Source organism: Callithrix jacchus, chromosome 12 (assembly GCF_049354715.1).
Source record: "Callithrix jacchus isolate 240 chromosome 12, calJac240_pri, whole genome shotgun sequence".
NCBI classification, from domain to species: Eukaryota; Metazoa; Chordata; class Mammalia; order Primates; family Cebidae; genus Callithrix; species Callithrix jacchus.
Genome location: NC_133513.1, coordinates 9,985,226 through 10,010,386, shown reverse-complemented (window position 1 = coordinate 10,010,386; position 25,161 = coordinate 9,985,226). Strand labels below are relative to the sequence as shown.

The window sequence follows — 25,161 nt, the reverse complement described above, 5'->3', positions numbered from 1 at the left end:
ATAGAAAATGTTTGCCAATCCCTGGTCTAGATCTGGAAGTAAAAAAAAAAAGCAGAGGTGTTTTTTAAGGAAATGTATTACTCAGTACAGCTGGAATGTGAGAGATAAGACCGGCCATCCAGTATGTTGACTTTAAATATCAATAATCAGTTCAAAAATTAATATTACAATAAAATGAGGATGAACTCTGACAAGAAAAAAAAAATTCTCCCAGTCTTTATTCTTCCCATCCTCCACCTCCTGGCCTCAATTTCTGACTCTGAATGGCCATATATTTGCATAATGGCTTTCCTTTGTTCTTTTTTATTGCCAACTAATTGAATTCAAATGGCTAAAAAAAACACCTTCAGGCTCAGACCCCGTGACAAACTCCTGTAAATAAGGGTATAGGTGAAAAAGGTGAAGCGTGTGTTTCTCATTATCAGGCAGCTGCCGCTTAGAACCAGGCTTTTGTCTTTGTTTTTGATTTGTTTTGTTCTTTAGATTTACCTTAAGGACATTAAGGTAGCCAGGTGATAGAGGTTAGATAAATGAGTCTGTTCAAGAAATGAGTCAAAATTCAGCCTGGGCCAGCACCTGTGTGTGGCAGGGTCCCTGCCTCAGTTAGTATAGTAAGACACTGGCTGCTTTCCCTTTGCCCTCTGCCGCTTTTGGGAGTTTGCTGTGGCCTCAGTCGTGATTTCTGCTAAGCCTGCAAAACTGTGAGTCAACTTAACCTCTCTTCATAAATTACCTAGTCTCGGGAAGTTGTTTGATAGAAGTGTGAGAATGAACTAAGAATATGCTTATTACATGTCAGGCCTACACTAGGCTTTGAGAAATAGAGCAGCTCTATATTGTGACGAAAACAACTATCTTTCCCTCAAACTTTCAAGAAGTAAATAATTAGACCTGTGGTGGTAAGACTGCAATATGTACTATAAAAGGTGCAGGAGCAAAGGAACAAAATAGAATAGCGCTTCCTATTTAGTAAGAAAACATTATAACCTGAGGCTGGGCATGGTGGCTCATGCTTGTAATCCTAAATCTTTGGGAGGCCAAGGAGAAAGGATTGTTGTAGCCCAGGAGTTTGCGACCTGCCTGGGAAACATAGTGAGAATCCCATCTGTACCAGAGCTTTTAAAAAGCCAGGCATAGTAGTGTGCCCCTGTAGTTCTAGCTGCTTGGAAGGCTGAGGTGGGAGGATGGCTTGAGCCCTGGAGATGAAGGCTTGCGGTGAGCCATGGTCTTGCCACTGCATTCCAGCCTGGGGAGCAGAGCAAGACCATCTCAAAAGATTTGGTTGTGCTCTTTCCATCGGTCAGTGGAACTTTCTCGCTTGTCTTGGTTAGCTAATCTCCAAACAACAAAGGGGGACCCTAGCAAAATACCATCTCTGAGATTTTTGGTTTGTTTTCAACCCTAAAGAGTGTATAAATTTTCCTACAAGTGATTCCTGAAAATACCAGAACAAGAAAACTCCAAATTCTTTTGCTTTATTAGAAGCCAAAGCAAACAAATGAACAAAAAATGTCCGTCGGAATATGGCCTAAGGAATCTTTGGTTTTCATTTTCTCAGAACCAATTCCTATTTATAAACCTTCAGAACACCTGTGTGAATGGTCCACAGCCCTGCCCACCCCTGAATTCCTTCAATTGATCACACCCGATTCCAATAGCATGCTAGTTATTTGCTTTTTTCCCTTTTTCTTAAAAATATCAGCCACGGTGGCCCTGGAGCCAAAGCAGTTCTGTTTGAAAACACAGACCCGTGGGCCTGCAGCACTATTAAAATACATTCTCGTTGGAAAGGAGGCAGCCGAGGTCTGAGACCTTCAGCTGAAAGGGCTTCTGTGGAAAGGTGTCAGGAATGGAGAGGCTGAAAAGTTCACGCAGCCAGGCAATTTGCAACATTCTGTTCCGAGTCACAGTTAAAATCCAGTTGTCTGAAGTTGATTCAATTCAGTAGAGTGAGACTTCTCAAGCAGTCGCAGCAATTCGACCCCATTATTCTTCCCCAGCAGAGTAGGCAGGCCAGGTTTGGAAACTTTTGAACTGTGTCCTCAACACTCAAAATCCAATTTTGTTGTCTTTTCTGAAAAATAAAAACTAGGACCAAAGGGCTGCCTGTGGTAAAGCCAGAAGGATGTTTTTCTCTTTTAAGGAAAGCAAATGAGTTTTTATCAAAATGCAGAGTTCAGACATTACTTGTTAAGCTACTGAATCGTTAGAAACACGGTTACTGGCTTCACAGGAGGAACCAGACATGATGGAATTGCTTCCCTCCTGACCGGTTTGTTTTCCCTGCTTCTGTTGTTAACAAGGCATTCGTGCTATTTGGTTTTTTTCCCCCTCCTAATATCTTTGACTTGTTTCCACAACTTGCATTAACGACGAATGGGATGTAATGCTTAAGAAGGTTCGGGAGGCTGTGGGCATTCCAGGAGGGGTCAACTGTGTCTCCTCTGCTCGTGATTTGCATGGCAGAGATGTGTGTGGTTACTCTTGATGCATGTGGCTAGATCCCTTTAGCGTCCTTCTCTGGTTTCTTTGTGTGTTTTAGGTTTAGGTTCTGCTTTGAATTGTCTCCTACACTCCCATATACTTGAATGTGTGTGAGTCAACATGTGTATACCCAGCCTGGACAGCTCTGCCTGCATATGTCAGGAATACCCCAAATTCAGCCCATCCCAAGCCAAAACTTTCACTTTGACCTCTTCTGTAAAATGTGTACAGACAACCAAAAGCTATCACATCTAAAGAAAAGAACTGTTTGGATATTTCCCCACTTTCACGGCAACGGGTTTAACTGTTAAGGCAGAGGGGTTTGAATCCTGAGATAATTGTGTGACAGGTTGACATTGTTCTTTTTCTCCATGCAGCCAAAATGACTTCTGGTTATCCCTGTGAATTTCCTTCTTGTCTACAGGCTCTGAAACAGTTGCACAGGTTTTTTTGTTTGTTTTGTTTTGTTTTTTTGCGTCGAAGTTGCTCTGTCACCGAGACTAGAGTGCTGTGGTGCTATCTCGGCTCACTACAACCTCTGCCTCCTGGGTTCAAGCAATTCTTCTGCCTCAGCTTCCTGAGTAGCTGGAACTACAGGCACACGTCACTATGCCCGGCTCATTTTTGAATTTTTAGTAGAGACGGGGTTTCACCATGTTGGTTAGGCTGTTCTCAAACTCCTGACATTATGATCCACCCACCTTGGCCTCCCGAAGTGTTGGGGATTAAAGGCGTGAGCCACCACCTCTGACTCTCAATTGCAGATACATTTATCCTATGGTGGATGAACATTAGACACCTTGACATCTTTAAGAAGGAAATGCTGAGTTGACAGATGCAGAAATTCTGGGGGTGCGTTTTCTTAATGTCAGACAATTGGATGTCAGTGATTTGGGTCATAGAGATCCTGAGACAAAATGTGCTCCTTAGTGACATCTCGCCAATCTGTCCTATACAGTCTTGATAACTTTTCTAGGGTACCTGGGAATCCACAGAAGACATATACATAAATATCTACATTCTTTGACGTAAGAAACAGAAGCATAGGTCTACAGAGCTAATAAGCAGGAGGGATAGAATTCATATACACTGATGCGAACCCCAGATTTTAGTGACTATACTACAGCTACTTCAGATGTTGTTTTGAATCTGTTATTTCTATTCTTACTGCCATAACCTAACTCCAAGACATCTATTTCTTAGCTAGATTACACAAGTCTGTTTTCGTCCCCATGAAAGAAACTTTACTAAGAACTCACTCCTTTTTCCTAACCTGCCTTGTCTGTATGGATTTATTCTGGATATTGCATGTAAATGGATTCATACAATGTGATCTTTTGCATCTGTCTTTCATTTGGCATAAGGTTTTGAGGCTCGTGTTTCAGAGCATGCTCCCGTACTTTTTATGGCTGAGTAAGAGCCCATTCAATATCCATTGTGTGGATGAGCCTCATTTACCCATTCATCAGTGTATGATGGACATTGGGGTTTCCACGCTTTGATTGAATAGTGCTGATAGGAACATTGATGAGCAGGCTTCTTTGAATATCTGTCCTAGATTAGTTTGGGTATATACGTATTAGGGTCAGGTTGGAATTGCTGATGGAATTGCTGTGTCATGGTAATCCTGTGTTTAACCCACTGAGGAACTGCCTGGTTTTCATAGCATTTATCAGTGTTGACTCACTAGCAATAAACACTGAATACCAAGATCCTGGTCAGCATTTGTTTTTTTATTTGTCATTTACTTAAAACTACTTAGAGTTGCCACAACCAAATAATGTACCACTACCTGGGTGTCTCATGACGTTGTGGGGAAGTCCCTTTCTTCCTCATGAGTCAACTGTGAATAAAAACTTCCATTAGACCAGGGTCCTATAGAAATACTATCATTTGTAATGTTATGTCTGACTGGGAAGCCCGTGCTATTGGAAGGCAGTATAGACCAGGGTCCTATAGACATACCATCATTTGTAATGTTATGTCTGACTGGAAAGCCCGTGCTATTGGAAGGCAGTATAGACCAGGGTCCTATAGACATACCATCATTTGTAATGTTATGTCTGACTGGGAAGCCCGTGCTATTGGAAGGCAGTATAGACCAGGGTCCTATAGAAATACCATCATTTGTAATGTTATGTCTGACTGGGAAGCCCGTGCTATTGGAAGGCAGTATAGACCAGGGTCCTATAGAAATACCATCATTTGTAATGTTATGTCTGACTGGGAAGCCCATGCTATTGGAAGGCAGTATAGACCAGGGTCCTATAGACATACCATCATTTGTAATGTTATGTCTGACTGGGAAGCCCGTGCTATTGGAAGGCAGTATAGACCAGGGTCCTATAGACATACCATCATTTGTAATGTTATGTCTGACTGGAAAGCCCGTGCTATTGGAAGGCAGTATAGACCAGGGTCCTATAGACATACCATCATTTGTAATGTTATGTCTGACTGGACAGCCCGTGCTATTGGAAGGCAGTGTGGTACACTTGGAATAAAATTCTTGACCCAAACAGAAGTTTTAGTTGTACAGTAACTTCTCTGTCTTTCTAAGGGTTGGCTTGAACTATTGTTTGGGGTTTCCAATTACCTTTTAGGACTCTGAATCAGCGAGCCTAGTTGGGAAACAGAATCCACATCAGTTACCTTAACAGAGGGAATTTAATAAAAAGAATTATTAACTAGGTATTGAACTAAAAGGCAACCAGTGAAACATCACAGGTGGAAAGCAGCTACCACCCTTAGGGCTGTGGGAACAAAAGAGTTGGAATTATTAAAATTTAAAGGCTTGAAGAAGGGGTCCTGCTGAGCTGAGACTCAGATCTGTCTAAGGGCATTTTTGTTTTTTTGGCTGATGAAGTCTCTGAGGTTAAAGGTGGGGGCCTCTTAGGCAAGGGGGTGGGTTCTGGCCAGCTGAGGTTTGTATCTCTGAGGAGCCATAATGAGGCTGCTCTTACAAGTCTTAGAGAAATGGAACTGCAATCAATGGCTGCTCCTGGAACAAACAGCTATAGCCAGAGCAAAGGGAAGAGACTAGGGTGCTGCACACAGAAAGCTAAAGCAAAGCAGCAGCCAATGGTAACCAAACAGACAACAGTAGTCACCTTCTTTCTCCTCCAGCGCTGCAGACTTCTGCTGGGACCACTGTTAGCAGAACCTAACAGGAAGCTGCTTGGAAAAGCAGAAATGAGGCTTGCCCAGCTTCAGCATTGCAATAGTTGAGTATAAGAGAGTAGCTTTGAAATGAAGAGGTGGCAGCTTATTAGCTGGTACAATAGCTCCGCACCCTTAATGCCTTTTCCTTGCTGAAATCAGAGCCTTCTTTCTGCTCCTGTAGCCACTCGAATCATGCTGTTAATCTGTGTTTCTTTCCCTTTAGATAATGAACGTTTTGAGAGCAAGGGTTGTACTTTATCTGTGTTCTCAAGTATTGCAGCATCCATATCATAAGAGATGCTCACTAAATGTTTGTTGAATGACTGCATGGTTGAATGAATGAACAGAACAAGCAAACTAGGAAGCCCAAGAGAATGGCCCTTATCAGAGCCTGAAAGGGAAGCATTGGAGTGAAGCCAAGATGAAAGATGGCAAATGAGACTCATGACTACACTGTTTGGTATCTTGGATTCACTCTTGTTCTTCCCAGTCGGATTTTTGTAACTTGTGGCAAAAGGAATTGTACTTCCACAGCAAGCAATCAGCCAGGCAGGGAAGGCAGAGCTGCAGGCACTGAGAAATCCATTGTGAGTGGGAGAATAATTAGACACCTGCCAGGAGCAGGGTGCTGAGAAAACTAGCAACAGTCAGGTGCATTACCAGACCCACCACCAAAGGTATTAGAGTCAAGGGGGAGTAGCACCCTGTAGCCTGGAAGATAAAGCTTGCCATATCCAGGGCTCTGCCTGTTCCTCCCACTCCTTTGCTTAACGGTCGGATCCTGCAGTTCTGCCCATAAGTCACCCCCTCCAGCTTTCCTCTGCCTGTACCTTTGCCTCTACCCACCTGATTAATTCTTAATCAGCCAGAAAAACAAGTTGTGTCCTCTTGCAGTTTTTGCTTCCCAAGCTGCCCTTTATTGTATGCATCTGTGAATCCCTGGTTTTCTTCCCCTCCTCAAAGACAGTAGACAGCAATAAGTAATCATGGACCTGGATCCTGGAAGCAAGGGCTGACATTGCTTACCAGCTGGGCGTATTTCACGCCGCCTCATTTCTGTATTTGTAAAATAGTTACAATGATGCTCACTACTAAACAGGGGATTTGTAACCTCAACCACAGCTGAGATGGTTTGAATGTTTTTATCCCCAAATCTCATGTGGAAATGTGACCTCCAATGTCGGAGGAGGGCCTGGTGGGGAGGTGTCTGCGTCATGGAAACAGATGTCTCATTGATACCTTTGTGCCATCCTTGCAGTAATGAGTCCTTGTTTTGCTAACTAATATGGGAGCTGGTTGTCTGAAGGAGGCTGACATCCCCCTTCTCTTGCTTCCTCTCACCATGTGACATATCTTCTTCCCCCTCTGCCTTCCACCGTGAGGTAATAGCTTCTCGATGGCTCACTAGGAGCCAAGCCAATGCTGGTGTCATGCTTACATAGCCTGCAGAACCATGAGCCAAACCTGCTTTCTCTTATAAATTGCCCAGCCTCAGGGATTTCTTTAAAGCAGCACAAGAAGCTAGGACAGAAAACTGATACCAAGAAGTGGGGTGTTGGTATAAAAATACCTGAAAACGTGGAAGTAACTTTGGAACTGGGTAACAGGCAGAGGTTGGAAGAATTTGGAGAGCTTGGAAGTAGATGGGAAGACAAGGGGAAGCTTGGAACTTCTTAGAGTCTGGTTGAATGGTTGAAGTGGAAACACTGATTTATACATAGACACTGAAGGCCAGACTGACAGGGTCTCAGAGGAAAACAGTTATTGGAAACTGGAGCGAGGGTCACCTGTGTTATGCCTCAGCAAATAACTTAGCTGTATTAATGTCCTAGGGATATTTGGAAGGTAGAACTTAAGCGATGACCTAGGGAATCTGGCAGAAAAATTTCTAAGGAGCAAAGCATTTAAGAGGTATGGGCTGCTTCCAACAACCTGTGGTCAGAGGTGAGAGCAAAGAAATGACTTAAAGCTGCAACTTCTACTTAAAAGGGAAGCAGAGAGTAAAAGTTCATAAAATTTTCAGTCTGGCTACGTGGTAGAGAACAAACACATTTCAGGAGAGGAGTTCAAGAGGGCTGTCAAACACTCACTTTTTTTTTTTTTTTTTTTTTGAGACAGAGTTTCGCTCATTACCCAGGCTGGAGTGCAATGGTGTTATCTCGGCTCACTGCAACCGCTGCCTCCTGGGTTCAGGCAATTCTTTTGCCTCAGCCTCCTGAGTAGCTGGGATTACAGGCATGCGCCACCATGCCCAGCTAATTTTTTGTATTTTTAGTAGAGACGGGGTTTCACCATGTTGACCAGGATGGTCTCAATCTCTTGACCTCATGATCCACCCGCCTCAGCCTCCCAAAAACACTTTCTTAAAGAACTTTGCATGACTAAAAGGAGTCCAGTGCTATTAAAGCAATGGGAACAAGTCCTCAAAGATATTTCAGAGGCATTCAGGACGGTCCCTCCCATCCAGGCCCGGATGTCTTAGAAGCACGAAATGCTTTCAGGACCAGGCCTGGGGCACTGCTGCCCTGTGCCACCTTGAAACTGCTCTCCACCCCCATCCTTGCTGCTCCTGCTCCAGCTGTGACTCAAAGGGCACCAGGTAAAGATTGAGCTGCAACTTTGGAGAACATAAGCTACCATGATCCTTGCTGGTTTGCATGTGGTGGTAAGCCTGTGGGTACACAGAATGCAAGAGAAGGATTGGCAGCATCCACTTAAATTTCAGGACATATGGGAAAGCCTGGGTGTCCAGATAAAAACCTGCTACATATAAACACTTAGTGCAGCTGTGGATTTCCTACAGAGACACTCTACAAGGGTAGTGCCAGGGGAAAGGTGGGGTTGGAGCCCCCACACAGAGTTCCTCCCTGGGCACTGTGTAGTGGAGCCGTAGAAATGGGGCTTCCCTCCGGACCCCAGAATGGTGGAGCCATAAATGGCATGCAGCCTCAGCCTGGAAGAACCAGAGGCAGGGATGCCCAAGGCCTTGGGATCCCAACCCGTGTACCAGTGTGTGTCAGAGGTGGGACATGGAGTCTTAAGGATGGGGAAACTTTAAGGTTTAATGTCTGCTCTGCTGGGTTTCAGACTTCTATGGGCCCTGTTACCCACTTTCTTTGTAAATTTCCCTTTTTTAGACTGGGAATGTTTACCCAATGCCTGTACCACCATTGTGTGTTGGAAGTAAATAACTCGTTTTGATATTACAGGCTCAAAGGTGGAAAGCACTTGCCTTGAGTCTAAAGTGAGTCTTTGGTCTTTGGAGTTGTTAGTTGAAATGAGTTGAGACTTTGTGGGGGACTCTTTCAGAGGGGGTGATAGTATTTTGCAATGTGAGGAGGACATGAGATTTGGGGGAATAAGGGAGAAATGATAAGGTTTGGAAGTTTGACCCCCTTCAAATTTCATGTTGAAATGTAACCTCCAGTATTGGAGACGGACCTGGTAGGAGGTGTTTGGGTCATGGGGGTGGTGGGGGTGCGGTGTGGATCCCTCCTAAATGACTTGGTACTCTTCCTGTGTTAGTTACTACTCCACTAGTTCAGATGAGATCTGGTTATTTTGAGGAGCGTGGCATCTCTTGCTCCCTCCCACCATATGACATGCTGGCTCTCCTTTCCTTCCACCACAACTGAGAGCTTCAAGGTCTCACCAGAAGCTGAGCAGATGCTGGTACTAAGCTTGTGTAGTTTTCAGAACCACGAGACAAACTTTCCTTTATAGATTACCCACCCTAGGGCCTTTTTTAAAATTGTACTTTAATTTCTGGAATACACGTGCAGGACATGCCGGTTTGTTGCATAGGTATACATGTGCTATGGTGGTGGGCTGCATCCATCAACCCATCATCTACATTAGATATTTCTCAATGCTATCCCTTCCCTAACCACCCGCAGCAAGAGTCCCCAGTGTGTGATGTTCCTCTCCCCGTGTCCATGTGTTCTCATTGTTCAACTCCCACTTCAGAATAAGAACATGGGGTGTTTGGTTTTCTGTTCTTGTGTTCATTTGCTGAGAATGGCTTTCAGCTTTATCCGAATCTCTGCAAAGAACATGAACTCATCCTGTTTTATGGCTCCATAGTATTCTGTGGCATGTATGTCAGCCTGGGGTATTTCTTTAGAGCAAAGCAAAACAGACGAACACAAAACAAGGCATTTTACCAACTTTAAAACATTGGCTAGCACATAGAATGTGATAAGCATTACTAGTGTTACTTTTACTGTGTTGTAGTAGTTTAACAAATTTTCCTTACCAAGTCTTGGAAGAGACTTTGACTTGTTATCTTCCAGGACATGGCATGTAGTGGGTGTTCAATGGACACCAGAAATGGAGAAAGAATAAATACATCAGAATTTAGATGGACTAGGTTGCCTAGGGCGTGAAGGCTTTACTTAATGGAGCTGACTGTCTAAAAAGGATTACGCAGAATATTGTTGCTGAAAATACTTGCATGTTGAAAGAACATTTTCCAGTAAGAGCAGTCTACTGTTGTAAACGCTTTGAGACTTTTTTGAGAAACTGCCTTAGGGTCATCACAACAGCATCAGAGCTCCAATGGGACCATTAATGTAGATTCCATTAAACAGGACTTTATTTGACAGGGGTAGAAAATCAAATGGAAAACTTAGGAAAAGACTTATTAAGGATGCTGGGAGATTGAGTTAGCTGCAGGTAAAGATCTGAGCCTGGGAGTCAACTGGACCCAGGGGCTCTTTTCTCCATCTTTTATTTCTGCTTACCATTCTCTGAATTTTTATTGTATGCTCCATGTTGACAAATGTAATATGTTGTCCCACAAACTAGAAGCCACTTGATTCTAAGATGGGGGATTTGTCAGTTCTGCTGCTCTAACAAACTACAGACTTGACACGGATTGCTTCAAATTCAGGAGTTCAAAAGGCTGACATAAGTTTTACACAACTAAAGGTGTTGGCAGAGTAAGTTTCTTCTGGAAGCTGATCGATAATCTGCTCTGATTTTAGCTTCTAGAGGCTATCTGCTCTAATTTTAGCTTCTAGAGGCTATCTATATTCTGTGGCTTGTAATTCCTTCACCTTTAAAGCCCTCAGTAGCATCTTCAAATCTTAGCTTTCTGTTTCTTTTACAAGAACTCCTGTAATACACTGGGTTCATTTCTATAATCTGGGACACTCTCAAGATCTTCATCTTAGTCACATCTGCAAAGTAACTTTTTTTTTTTTTTGGCCATATAAGGTAACATCTGCAGGTTCTAGATAGTCAGATGCATCATCTTTGGAAGAGAGTGGGGGAAGGGATAGAGAAGTTGACATTGTTTAACCTGGTTACAGGCACTATTTGTCTCCAGAGTCAGCACAATGCCTAGCATATAACTAGTTGGAAAAGTATCATTGATTGACTTCATAGAAAAATGACTGTGTATCTGCATGTCACCTTTGGCCTATGCCTTCAAACAGGCCTTGCCTTGCAGGAAAACATGGTTCTTGATAGTTTCTTAACCTTAAGACCCTCTACTACTGCTCCTGGAAAGATGCTTGATTTCTTCCTCAGTTTCCTAGCTTAGGCCATCAAGTCTCCAAGTCTGTAATTAACCTAACTGACAAAGACATCTGAGAACAATCATCTGAAGTCTTACATTTGTGCTCAATATCTCTACAGGAATGTTTTCTGATCATCTTTTCCTAAAAGTAGATGATTGTGCAAGAATGCCAGGTACATAATTGTTCTGGTTACAAAGGTTCTAGATCAATGTTAATCCTATTAAGGCTAATGTTCCCTATCATTAAAATAAGGTCTAGTTCCCTTTTTGAAATTCCAAGCTGAAATTCATACAGTATGTATCTGCACAATTTTGGAAGCAATAAAAGCTGAACACACGAAATGTATAGTTTATATTTCAATGTCAATTACCTGCCACTGCTACGTTAGAATATAGAAAATTTACTCAATTCCAAAATGCTGGCAGGAGCTAATAGTAACCCCCACCAAATACCATTTCTCTTGATGATAAGGTACTGATATACTTAATGTGTGACCTTTTACCCTTTTCCTATGCTACTTTATATTATATAAAAATACAGTCTTCACAGAACTGGAAAAACCACTTTAAACTTTATGTGGAACCAAGAGAGAGCCCGCATAGCCAAGACAATCGTAAACAAAAAGAACAAAGCTAGAGGCATCACACTACCTGACTTCAAATTATTACTACAAAGCTACAGTAATCAAAACAGCCTGGTAGTGGTACCAAAATGGATACACACCAATGGAACAGAACAGAGGACTCAGAAGTAGTGCCACACATCTACAATCATCTGACATTCAAACTTAACAAAAACAAACAATGGGGAAAAGATTCACTGTATAATAAATGGTGTTGGGAAAACTGGCTAGCCACGTGCAGAAAGCTGAAACTGAACCCCTTCCTTACACCTTACAGTAAAATTAACTCCAAGATGGATTAAAGATTTAAACATAAGGCCCAACACCATAAAACCCTAGAAGAAAACCTAGGTAATACCATTCAGGATGTAGGCAAAGGCAAGGACTTGGTGACTAAAACATCAAAAGACAAAATAGACAAATTGGATCTGATTAAGAGTTTCTACATGGCAAAAGAAACAATCACTATAGTGAATCAGCAGCCAACAAAATGGGAAAAAAGTTTTGCAATCTACTCATCTTACAAAGGGCTAATCCTGAGAATTTATAAAGAACTAAAGCAGATTTACAAGCAAAACTCACTCAAAAGTGGGTAAAGGATATTGAACACACACCTTTTAAAAGAACACATTTATGAGGCACATAACACAACATACGGAAATGTGGTTACAAAGTTCTGGGTACAGTGTGACCCAGCTGTGCACCTGATGAAGAGAATGGCAGGCAGGGAAGAGGCTACGATGGCGTCTGTCAGGCTCACATCTAAGATGGAGTCTGTTTGGTTTATGTCATAATCCCAGCTACTTGGGAGGTTTAGGCAGGAGAATCACTTGAACTTGGGAGGCTGAGGTTGCAATGAACTTGAAAACATGCCATTGGCATTCCAGCCTGGCAACAGAGCAAGACTCTATCCCTTTTCCCCTAATCCCAAAAAAAGGAGTGAGTAAAATTTTGCCTTTTGATAAACCAAAGCATTTCGAAGCTGGAAAGACTTTTCCTAATTATCTGCTTTGATTATACCAAGACTGGGGGAGCTGGGTGGAATTGACTTGCCTGTGGTCACAGAGCTATTAAGTCGATGAACCCAGATCGCCTGACTCCCCATCTCATGCCCTCGTACACAGGCATCAGGCATGTATAGCTTCAGTTTAATCCCCTAATAACTAAATAGATAGGTTTCTATCTAATGACACCGATAGGTTTTATCCTAATTAGTCAACAGAGATTTGAAAATGACCATTTGTGGTGAAGATGAGAAATACTTAGTGTCTCCTAGCTGGGATGTGACAGCTTCCAGTTTTTTAATTCCTTTTTATATCAGCCTCCCACATCTGACCTATGTAGCCCCAGACTACACACTCTGGGGTGTTAAAACATTAATTCCACTATGGTCATTAACCAATACAGCAAGTACTCTTTATTTTTTCTAATCAACCTTCTAGAAAGAAAGCATTCTTGTTGAGGAAAAACTGTATATTTTACAGATGGTATGTGAAAGGAAATAGTGAGAGGGAATACAAATTGCTGACAATGACATGTGCCAAGGGCTACTTTGCAATATTGGTTTATGAATTTTGCCAGCTCAGTAATGTTTTAGCAATGGCATACCACTTGGAGGTTTTCCTTGTTTATTCCATTCGAAGAGATGTTGCATCTTAACAGCATACAAAGCAATATCTAGCAGCATTTGGGTCTGCTTAGATTTAGAAGTGAGCTGAGAGAGCAGTTTACATTTGCTTTTGATTTCTCCATGTGAGAGGAATGCAATGATTATTTCCAGCAACTTTGAAAGTCATATTCTAAAAACCAGAGAAATACAAGTGAGAAAGCAACACAGGTGCATTTAAGAAAAAGTGCGAGAGTCCAGGTCCATGATTTGTTCCTGGAAGTGACTGACCCATTTGCAATTTACTTCAAGCTCAGAAATAAAGCCTGTAAACTCACCCAAAACCATGGATATGCGTTAGTAAAGGAAATATCTCAAAGGTACATTAAGCTTGGGTCTTAAGAAGTCGGGTTCTGATTTCTTCCTGATCTTACTGTGTTCAAGTCTTGCAAAAAAGATTTTTTTACTCAAAAAGGCGACTCATACTAAAACAGTATCGTACTCCCTATACTTCTCGTATGGTGAGGGAATCTAAATTTTTAAATAACGGGTTGCTTTCTGATGATCCCTCGGTCTGAATTACTAAGAAATTTCAGCTTGGTGACATCGCAAATAAAAAGCAGCACGTAAGTTGAGAGAAACTCAATGAGTATAGGAGGTTGAGACATTAACCATCTGGTAGACCAAACTCTACCTACAGGAAACCAATGTCTGCATGGAGAGGTGACCTGTCCAAGGTCCTGAAGTACACTAATGGTATGTCTTGTGTTGGAAATCGGTGTACATACTAAATTCCCTGTGTTTTCACTTAACGGCACTTTTTTGAACACATTTCTTATCCACTTTGGGAATCTGTTTGTAACCCATGCTATTGCTTTTCTCAGAGGGTGTTTGAAGATGGAATGCTAATGTTCTCAAGGCAGGCCTTTGCATGTATCTTAAAATATTTTTAGTCATTTCCATAATTTTGATATTCAACATAATCATCATGATTAAATTCACAATTTCATGTGTGAATCTCTAGCCACAAATGTGTCTGAAATATGAAACATGGGTCTGAATAGGGAAAGATACAGAAAATTGAACGAGTTAGTCTCAAATCGTGTACATCCTAAGTTAGCCATGATTTCTTAATTAGGATTTCTCTGTACATGACTTGAATTATTAATCTTTAATTGCGTTTTGGCAAGTATTTGGTTCACGGCTTTAAACCATCAGGGAAGATGTACCACCATATCCTTTCCATCTGCTTTTGTCTTTTTCATTCCTTCCGTGGAAGGCTACCCTCTTGGCTTTCTGGGACTGAATTACAAAATTAAAATGTTAGTTATACTTAAGCTGCTGGCAGTGAAGCTGAGAAGATAAATCCTACTGGAGTCTGTCCAAATAACAGTGAAGGGATAAAGAGATAACGTGAGGTCAAGTCTTTACACAGCTAGATGCCCAGCCGGCTCAAGCACTCTTTTGTCCATTGCCCTGAGTCTAACCTGACTAAAACATCATAAATAGAAGATGTTCAGATTCAGATGTGAAAATCAAATAAAAAGGTGACACCTAACTGCTCATTATAGAAGCAAGCTTATTAAGAAACGTATAAAGTTTCCGAATGTGAATAATACAAATACAAACAGAACAGATGACTTAGTAAACCATTAGCTCTACTAGAGAAGGATCTGGCTTCTTTGTTGCTACATTCTTGGTACTTGTAAATGTTGTGTGTACATTGTGACTGAACTGAGGGAATGCATCCACATTGCTCAACTATGTGCAACTAGACACTTAACATGCATATTCTTACCTAGTTGTAGAGGCTCTTCTGTTCAAAGACAGACAGAACCTTCATTTCCCAGATGGAGAAAGCAAGGCTTGAAGAGCTGATATCACTCAATGAGAAACTAGCAGAGGCAGAATTTGAAATACAGGCTCTGAGTGTATATTTCTAACTTGACACAATCCTACTATGTAGTTATAATGACAGAATTCTACCTCAGCAGAAAATCTTTTCTGGCCAAGTGTGGTGGTTCATGATTGTAATCCCAGAACTTTGGGAGGCCGAGGTGGGCAGATCACCTGAGGTCAAGAGTTTGAGACCCACCTGGCCAAGGTGGCAACCCTGCCTCTATTAAAAATACAAAAATTAGCCAGGTGTAGTAGCAAGTGCCTGTAATGCCAGCTATTCAGGAGGTTGAGGCTGGAGAATCACTTGAACCCAGGGAGTCGAAGGTTGCAGTGAGCCGAGATTGCACCATTGCACTCCAGCCTGGGTGAGAAGAGTGAAATTGTCTTGAAACTGTCAAAAAACACTTCAGAGCACGAATAGCATGAATTGTCTCAAGACAGTGAGCACCACACTCTTGGCTTTGTGGTGTCAGATACATTGTAAAGGAGGCAACGGAATTGGCAGGGAGAATTGGACAAAATTACTTTAATGTCTGACACGTCACTTCTCCCTTTCATTAGCACTTTCAGTTTCCTCTTAATGCTAGAACTAAACTTCAGAAGGATCAGGATTAAAAAGAGTCTAAAGGAGGAAAGAAAGATATGTGCATATATTCCACATTAGAGCAAAATTTGTAGCCTTTAAAAAGTGATTCAGGCCGGGCGCGGTGGCTCAAGCCTGTAATCCCAGCACTTTGGGAGGCCGAGGCGGGTGGATCACGAGGTCAAGAGATCAAGACCATCCTGGTCAATATGGTGAAACCCCGTCTCTACTAAAAATACAAAAAATTCGCTGGGCGTGGTGGTGTGTGCCTGTGATCCCAGCTCCTCAGGAGGCTGAGGCAGGAGAATTGCCTGAACCCAGGAGGCGGAGGTTGCGGTGAGCTGAGATTGCGCTATTGCACTCCAGCCTGGGTAACAAGAGCGAAACTCCGTCTCAAAAAAAAAAAAAAAAAAGTGATTCAGCTCTGTAATTGTAGATATGCTTTTAATAATCATTCAATAATACTCTATTTTCTACCTTAGAACCCAATTTTTTTCCCATCTTGTTTGTATTTTATAAACTGCATAAAATCCTTTCTGGGAGGCAAGTAATGCAAATGTGTATGTGTGTCTGTGTGTATATTCACACAAATACCTGCCTGTTCCCCTTTAGCTATTCAGTCTTGAGCCTTTGAACTTCAGCCAGTGCAAAGTAATGGAAATATTGCTGGCACTAACTTCAGATAGAGCCAGCCAAAACAAGCGGGCATGCTGAGTGTCTGTTTTTTCCATCCCTGACTCCAAGAGCAGCCCATCCCAGGATTCTAGCCCAATCTCACCCTCTCTGGAACAAGAGCTATTTCTCTTGCATGCTCTAGGGCCCTAAATCTGACTTCCTTGGAGGGGAGGACAGTTCTTGTCTGCCAAGGGTAACGGAGGCCCACGCATCTGTCATGCGGATCCATCCAGCACTCTTGCCAGATCTAGAGTGCTGATCCATTATGCTGACCTGCTAATACTAACATTAGTATGGGACTGCCCGGAGCCAAGAGCTGGAAACCAAATCTGTAGCAAGGAGCTGCTCAGGCCAGCCAAAATGAACCAGGACTTACTCTATTAGAGGGAATATTCCGTTTGCTCCAATAATAAGAACTCTATTGAGATTGGTTAATTCAATTCTGCCCATCTTATCAGATTTATTTTTAATGAAACTGAACAATAGTTTCATTTGTTATGTTATTAGCTTTCCCAGTAGAAGCAATGAGGCTTTAACATTGAAAGCGAAGCAGACAGGCTTTGCCAGGGTCTTTGGCTTACCAGTGGTGCCTGCCAGTTTGGATATTACATCGTGAAATGCTTCTGTCCTCTTTGAGTTCTACTTTCTTGCTTATGGGACTTAAAGCTGTGAAGCCATCTTTCCTCGTGTGACTTCCCTGTGCCCCATCTAATCTTGTCATTCTGTTAACACACGTCCCCAGGATCCTGATTGCCACACTTCTACCCATTGTGCGCTAAGTGACATTGTCAAAGTGGCTGAACCTCCCTCCGCCTTTTTTTAAATTGGCAAAATGGCAGTAACACAAATTACTGCATAACTTTTAGAAAGGATTAGGTGTATTTTACAAAGGTATAATACTTGCAATGTTATTGAGCGTTATACTCAATTTCTCGTGTGATCATCTGACAACACATCAAGGGCACAACGGCACTTCTGCCTGTTTCCTGAGTACCTGTCAGTACTGAACGACGCTTAGTCAGATTGATTGCTGTGTCCACAGTGTGCTCCAGTCATCATCATCCTTCACCGTATGTTTCCTCTGGAACCTCTTATCCTTTCACGGTTTCGTGCAGGCATCCTTTCCTCCAAATATACTCCATTGTTCAGATGTAAATAATGCCACTTGTTGGCAAAACACTGACTTTGTGGTACATTTGTAAAAAGTTTACCCTGATTGAAAACAATTCTGCTCTATGTAGTTTAAACATCAATATTAAGATATGGTAGTTGTCCTAATTTGGGTTCCCACAAATAGAAGCTTTTCGGCCTGGCGCGGTGGCTCAAGCCTGTAATCCCAGCACTTTGGGAGGCCGAGGCGGGTGGATCACAAGGTCAAGAGATCGAGACCATCTTGGTCAACATGGTGAAACCCCGTCTCTACTGATAATACAAAAAATTAGCTGGGCATGGTGGCGCGTCCCTGTAATCCCAGCTACTCAGGAGGCTGGGGCAGGAGAATTGCCTGAACCCAGGAGGCGGAGGTTGTGGTGAGCTGAGATCACGCCATTGCACTCCAGCCTGGGTAACAAGAGCGAAACTCCGTCTCAAAAATAAATAAATAAAAATAGAAGCTTTTCTTCTGGCCATGGGATTTGAGTAAGGGAACTTGGGAAAAGCCTGTAAAATAAGTCAGGAAAGAATAAGGCAAGGCAAAAACTAGACAAAGATGTGGTTACTGGGAAGTCTAGCTACAGCCTGATGCCAGAGAGTCTTCCTACCCATGGGAAAGGGGACTGGGCGGATGCACAGTGATGGTAGCTGGGTGTGGAAAAACACGCATAATCTTCTAAACCCCTTAAGGAAGTGCTTCCTACCAATCAAGGTCATCCTCAAGGAAGTGCACAGAGATGAACAATGAGCACAGCCGTCTGCGGTAATCTGGCAATGGGACGCTGGCTGAGTAAGAAAATGAAAAACAGAACCTCCGACACTATATACACAACAGCCAAGAAGACAATGGGTTTGGAATATATGTGAGCGGCTTTTGTTCCAGCAGCTCAAAACTTCCCAGAAACAATAGGAGCCACAGGCCTGAAGCCAAGAGATGCCTGGAAACAGCTCGATGACATTCAAGAGTTGAGTCATTAATTTCTTAGAGGAGGGAAAAAAACAGAATTTTGGCAGTGCCATTCTGATACCTTTTCCCCACCCCCTTTTCATTTTGAACATGTGTAATTGGAGGGTTGTATAATTAATTGCATGTCTATTGCAATATGGTGTTTACTTACAAAGCACTGTGGGCCATGTCAGTGATTAGCCGTTTTCTCTGACGTCTGTCAGAGTGCTAATTACAAGCAAACATGGTACATATTCTCTGACAAAGACACGGGAGTGTGGCACTAAGGTTTCCCGAGATTCTCTGCATGTTCCCTTTATCCGGATGGTGTGCCGCTTGGCTTCTGCAGTGGTGATCCAGCAGCTCGGAGAAGGGTTGCCAGGAACCAGACAAAGACGGTGTAAGTTTCTAACCATGGTTCAATTGTGTTGTCGTCTCAGGGGCAACCCCCCAGAATGCATTCCTGGCCCTGGAGATTCTAAAGACTCAGACAACCTGTGACCAATAAATCACAGAGCTGGAAATCCTCTGCTTACTCTCAGGCCCTGCCAAACAATTACGCAGTGAAATGTTCTAATTGTACTCTGATTTTAATGTTAATACCCATTTCCATAATTTCTCTGGATCTTTACGGCACTGTTTAATACTTGCCAATGAAGCAAATGAACTACAAGGAGCACTCACAGATGGCTCATGTTTCCCATTAAGCTGGTGCACTAAGATCTGCTTTGTCTTCCGTTTTGGTTTGGGCATCCGTGCTTATTCACAAAGAAGCCGGCCCTGAAAGCTTGCCCAGCTCTATAAATGGCTGCCTTGAAACCAGCTCATCCCGAGGGAATGGGAGACGTGGGGAACAGAGCCCAGTGTCTTCTACTTGGTCCAATGTGGGCCTCTGAGCGCTCCTGGCTGGGTTCCTTCCTCCCCAGGCATTACCCGTTCTGTCCCAGGGTGGTTCCCACTGCCATATCGGGATACTGTCTCTCACTGCCGCACTGTTACTCATGCCACTGCATGTCTGGAAGGTCCTACTCATGCATCTTCATGCACAAGATCTTCTCTGTGGTCCCCTTGCCCCTAGAGAAGAGTTAAATGATGGATTTATCTCACCAGCAGTAGGACACAGCTGGTGTTCTAAGTATCTAGAAATAAACCAGAGTAAGACAGTGTGGCAATTTCTCAAGGATCTGAAACCATTACTGGGTTTATACCCAAAGGATTGTAATTCATTCTGCTATAAAGACATAGGTATATGTATGTCATTGCAGCGCTGTTCACATTAGCAAAGACTCGCAACCAACCCAAATGCCCATCAGTGACAGACTGGATTAGGAAAACGTGGCACACATACACCATGGACTACTATGAAGCCATAAGAAAGGATGAGTTTGCTTTTTGGAGGGACATGGATGAAGCTGGAGACCATCATTCTCAGTAAGCTAACACAGGAACAGAAAACCAAACACTTCATGTTCTCATTCACAAGTGGGAATTGAACAATGAGAACACATGGACACAGGGAGAGGAACATCACATTCCGGGTCTGCCGGGGGTTGGAGAGTAAGGGGAAGGATAGCATTAAAACAAATACCTGATGCATGCAGGGCTTACAACCTAGATGAAGGGGTGATGGGTGCTGCAAACCGCCATGGCACATGTATACCTATGTGACAAACCTGCACGTTCAGCAAGTGTCCCAGAACTTGAATAACACTGTATCTAAAATTTTACCCAGTACACGTGCCACTTCTTGTCTCAGTCTTGTGTTCCTTTACATCCATAGGAGCGCAAATCACATTACGTCATCGTTACTTGTTTTGTCTTCCTCACCAATGAGGTAGAACTCTAAGTTTACCCAATCCCTGTGGCTTTCTTTATAGTATAGGGCTATTTCTCCTTGTCACTATGTATTAGGTTTTTGCCACCCAGAGTATTCTTTGCTAACTATATCCAGAATTGGTTAAGAGGCTCTTACTTTAGCAAACAAGCTCTCTCTCCTCAAGCCAGAGCCATGGCTGATACAGCTGTAATTCAGCTGTGTAGTTAGCACATGAAAAAGGAAAAAGGACATTTTCCCAGCTTTAGATGTCAGAACCCCAGAAAAGGAAGATGAATCTCAGGCTTGGGTCACATGCCCACCTTTGGGACCTGTCACTGGTGGCAGTGGAAAGCATGGGGTACTCTGGTCAGTTTGGGCCAGGTGTTGGTTTATGGGACTTAAAGCTGTGATGCCATCAGTCATGGAAGAGGTGGAGGACCTGCAGATCCCATGTGACACTCGTGACAAAGCTGTCCCTTCAAGTGAGAAAGTAGTATAGATGGAATCATGGACTGAAACCTTGGTTCACATATTCCTCATAGCATCTTCTGTGGACAGCAGGCATTTTTAACTTAGTCTCCTTTTCACATTTATTTGGTTAATGTCTGTCTCTACCCCCAACTGAAAGCTGGCTATTCACGAGTGACTCAGCTTGTGAGAGCAAATACTTGATAGGTGAGTGTACAGCATCGTTTCACTAGTGTCTCCAAATTTCTTACATTTTAATTTTGAAAATTTGAGGACAAGAAGGAATTCCTAAGACTCTTCCAGATACTCCCCCATATAAGTTTCCTTGTGTTTTATGTGACACTGTGTCTACTGTATGACCCTAAGTGATAGACATTTGATCACAGAAAATGTTACCAAAAATATTAGATGGAAATTGTTACACAAATGAACATGGCTTCACTAATGTTTAACATTTTAAAATAAGCAATCTTAAGTTTTAAAACAGAAAACACACTTTGGGAGGCCAAAGCAAGCGAATCATGTGAGGAATTTGAGACTAGTCTGACCAATGTGATGAAACCTCATGTCTACTAAAAATACAAAAATTAGCTGGGCGTGGCGGCATGGGCCTGTAATCTGAGTTACTCGGGATGTGAGACAGGAGAATTGCTTGGACCCAAAAGGCAGAGAGGTTGCAGTGAGCTGAAATCGCACCATTGTATTCCAGCCTGGGCAATAAGAGCAAAACTGTCTCAAACACAGAAAAACCCTGCAAAACATTCTTATCCAACATTCTGATTGTTTTTGTAAGAAATGGTCAAGACATGGAAAAATGTCTTGCATGTTGGGGTGATGTTGAACTGAGACTCCAGAACTATTTTCAATCTTAGTTACATACCTTGCTTCACATGAACCTGTTTCCCTTTGGAATGAATGTCTATCTGTAGATCTTGCTGTAAGAATATTTAAACACTGGCATACACAAGTGCACATCACTGGATAGTATTTGAATAACGTTATGTTTGTATCTCCTAGCAAGATTAGCAGAACTATACAGAATTACAAGGTGAAATTGACGATTTTGCTTCTGAAATTGGCTATTTCTTGGAATGCCACTCATACTATTTGCATGTACAAAGCACATAAACTTTCAGTGCTATTTTACTTCGACAATGACTCACCATTAATGGCCGCACAGGGCCACAAAGAGACCCATACAGCATGGCAGCCACAACAAGCAAGTCTGATGGCTTGGTTTATATCCCTTTCTCTCCTGGGCACTCTTGGCCCCATTCCAGAGATGTCCATCTGGGACTCTACATGCCGGTGTTTCCTGCTCTTTCTTTCCATGGACATCAGTAATGTGTCTCTGCCAGGACGGCATCCCACATGGATACGTGAAGCCATATCTGGCACAGACACTGACAACGGTGGGCTCTTCAACTCCTGAAACTAAGTGATCAGGAGCTTCTGTATAGTCCGTGCCTCCTAAATACTAAGTACTCAGTGTGAATTTGGACACTGAGCTTAGAAGAAACTTGCCCAATATCACATGGCCAGAAAGTGACAATTGGATTCAAACCCACTTCAATTTGGCTTCTCTTCATTACATTGTCTATACTTGAGGCATCCATTTTTATATATTGTCTATGATTCCTATGTTTTTACTTTTGTCTTGAATGAGTGAATACTACTTTTGGCAATACTGCTATTCTATAACAATTTATAGAATGCTTAAAATGCATTGGTATTTAAATTGCACTAAGTATTTTACACATTCAAATGTATAAAATATAATCCTTCCAACAACCAGCTCCCTGATGCCAGAGATACTATTATGCTCATTAGACAAAAGGGGGAAGCCTCAGGCTTTAAGAAGCTCTCCCAAAGTCACTTGGTAAGTGACAAAGCTGGCGAACGAACACGGTTCTGTTTTGCTTCAAAGCTCATGTTCTTAAACACCACATATAATGCTGTTCACAATAAGCAAAGGATGCCAGTTCTCTCGTGGAAGTCCTTGGAGGGACACATTACTCAGAAGTAGGACTCTCTATAAACATTAGTGTGAGGTTTGGGATGGGGCAGAGGAGAGGGGAGTGATGTGTAGACTATAGGGAAGGGCACCATGAATGATCAAATGGCACCAGATGTCAGAGCCGGAAGTCTTGGAGAGCCCGTCTAGGTCATTGACCAGATGGGGAAGCTAAGGCATGAAGGAGTGCAGAAACTGGCAACTTGAAAATACCATGTGCTAGGCAGTTCTGAGCCCTTTATATGCATCTACTTGGATCCCCACAGCAACTCTCATTCAAGAATGAGAAAATTCTGTAAGGGGGAGTCTAATTAGATTGCCCAAAATCCTGAAACTAAGAAGTGTCAAGAAGCCTGGAGCCCAGTGTTTTTGTTCCTGCTCCTGGTCTGGACCTTGAGTGGGCTGTGTTACTGCTGATGCAGCCCTTGGCAATCCAGCTACGTGATCTTCTTTAGAAGGGGAAGCAGGTGCAGGATACAGTAGATAAGTAACTAGTAACCTCTCTTCTTGCTCTTGCAGGTTTTTAAACTCATATCACAGCTATTTGTCCTAGATACTAGGTGAGGGGTGTTCTGTGTGCACCAAAACTTGATTTTAAGACGTTCATTTGATGTTTGAAAGACTCTAATGGAAGGTGACAAACCCATTTCTACAATCCCAGGCTAAAACTAAAATCCAAAGCAAATGTTCACCCTATTGCCAGACACCTAAAGTGTTTTCAGACCCGGAGATACAAGTGTGTCGTGGTGCTGCTGTTTGCAAAAGTGTTTGACTCAGCCATAATGGGATCGTTTCACTCCATTCTGTTTAAAATCAGGTAGCCAGGAACTAAAGCATTTGGTTCTGTGCGAAGACTTTGGGTAATTTACACCCTTTCATTATTACATGTCTTATGCATGCGTTTTTAAGAGGGGGGTCGGGGTTGCATATACATCATGTTCCTTTCAGCAAGTAATGTGTTGAACTGATTTATGTGGAGTTTTAGTACAACATAGTTGTTTAGCATAGTAGACACAGTGTCTTTTTAACATGACAAATCTGAGGAATATTCTTAACGAGTAGGATCATTTTGATAAAGTGTGTCTTATAACGTTTGAAAATAGTATTGCATTTTTTTTTCTTATGGTGCATGCTCAGAGCCAAATAAGTCTGGGCTTCGATAGAGTTTTAAATCTTTTGCAACTTACTTCTTAGTTTGTGGGTTGTTTTAAATGTCTGTAGCCTGATTTCTGTGATTTCTCAACCAAAGGGGCAAGGGTATAATATTCCCATACACTTCAAATAAAGCCTTTGATAGGTTATCTGATAACGGAGGTATTTATGGTCAATAAGGTTTGAGTTGTCTTCAGCAGCTTGCGAACTTAGGTGCAAATTGAGTTCGTTGGAGTAGCCATTCATGGGCACAGACTCCACCCCCTTCCCCAGAGTCATAAAATGACGGCTAGACTGACAGCTTCAAAGAATTCTTCCTACTCCCACTTCCTCCTGCATGACGTCCTTGACCTCTGACTGTACTGTACTTGTCAAAACACCAGCCACCTTGTCCAGTTATTCAGCTAGAAAAAGACGAGTAATGCAAACCGATGTGCAGAACCTCTGTTTGTTATTTCAACTTACTTTAGATAAAGGTTTGTTACATGAATATATCGTGTGATGCTGAGGTTTGGGGTGCAACTGATCCCATCACCCAGGGGGATGAGGACAGTACCTAATAGTTTATTTTTCTTTTCCACTTCCTACAATCCCTCCCTGCTCTAGCAGTCCCAAGTGTCTACCATGGCCATCTTTATTTCTGAGTATCGATGTTCAGCTTCCACTTAACAATGAGAACATCTGATATTTGGTGTTCTGTTGTTGCATTCATTCACTTAGGATAATGGCCAGTAGTTGCATCCATGTTGCTGCAGAGGATGTGATTTGGTTCTGTTCTTGTGGCTGCACAGGACTCCATGCCATGTCTGGACTTTGTTTTCTTGATCCAATCCACCGTTGATGGGCACCTAGGTTGATTCCAAGTCTTTCCTATTGTGAATAGTGCGACAGCAACTCTATTTTGATTCTTCCATGGGCGAATGACCTGCAGACCACCAAAACGCCTCTCAAATGGATACCAAGGGTTTTGGTTGTTTTAGGTGTTATTTACCCTGCAGTAAAACATACAATGTCATGCAGATCAGCTACATTTGACAAATTTCACTATCTATACGACTTA

At 42.5% G+C, this 25,161-nt stretch overlaps 1 long non-coding RNA gene across 1 annotated transcript in view; it reads left to right on the top strand.

The window, feature by feature from the left end:
• Positions 1-398: 398 nt before the first annotated feature.
• LOC144578568 (uncharacterized) overlaps positions 399-25,161 on the top strand; it is a 153,754-nt gene continuing 128,991 nt past the window's right edge. The window contains exon 1 of the long non-coding RNA XR_013524579.1: positions 399-701. This is a non-coding gene — a long non-coding RNA (uncharacterized LOC144578568). The remainder of the gene's footprint in view (positions 702-25,161) is intronic.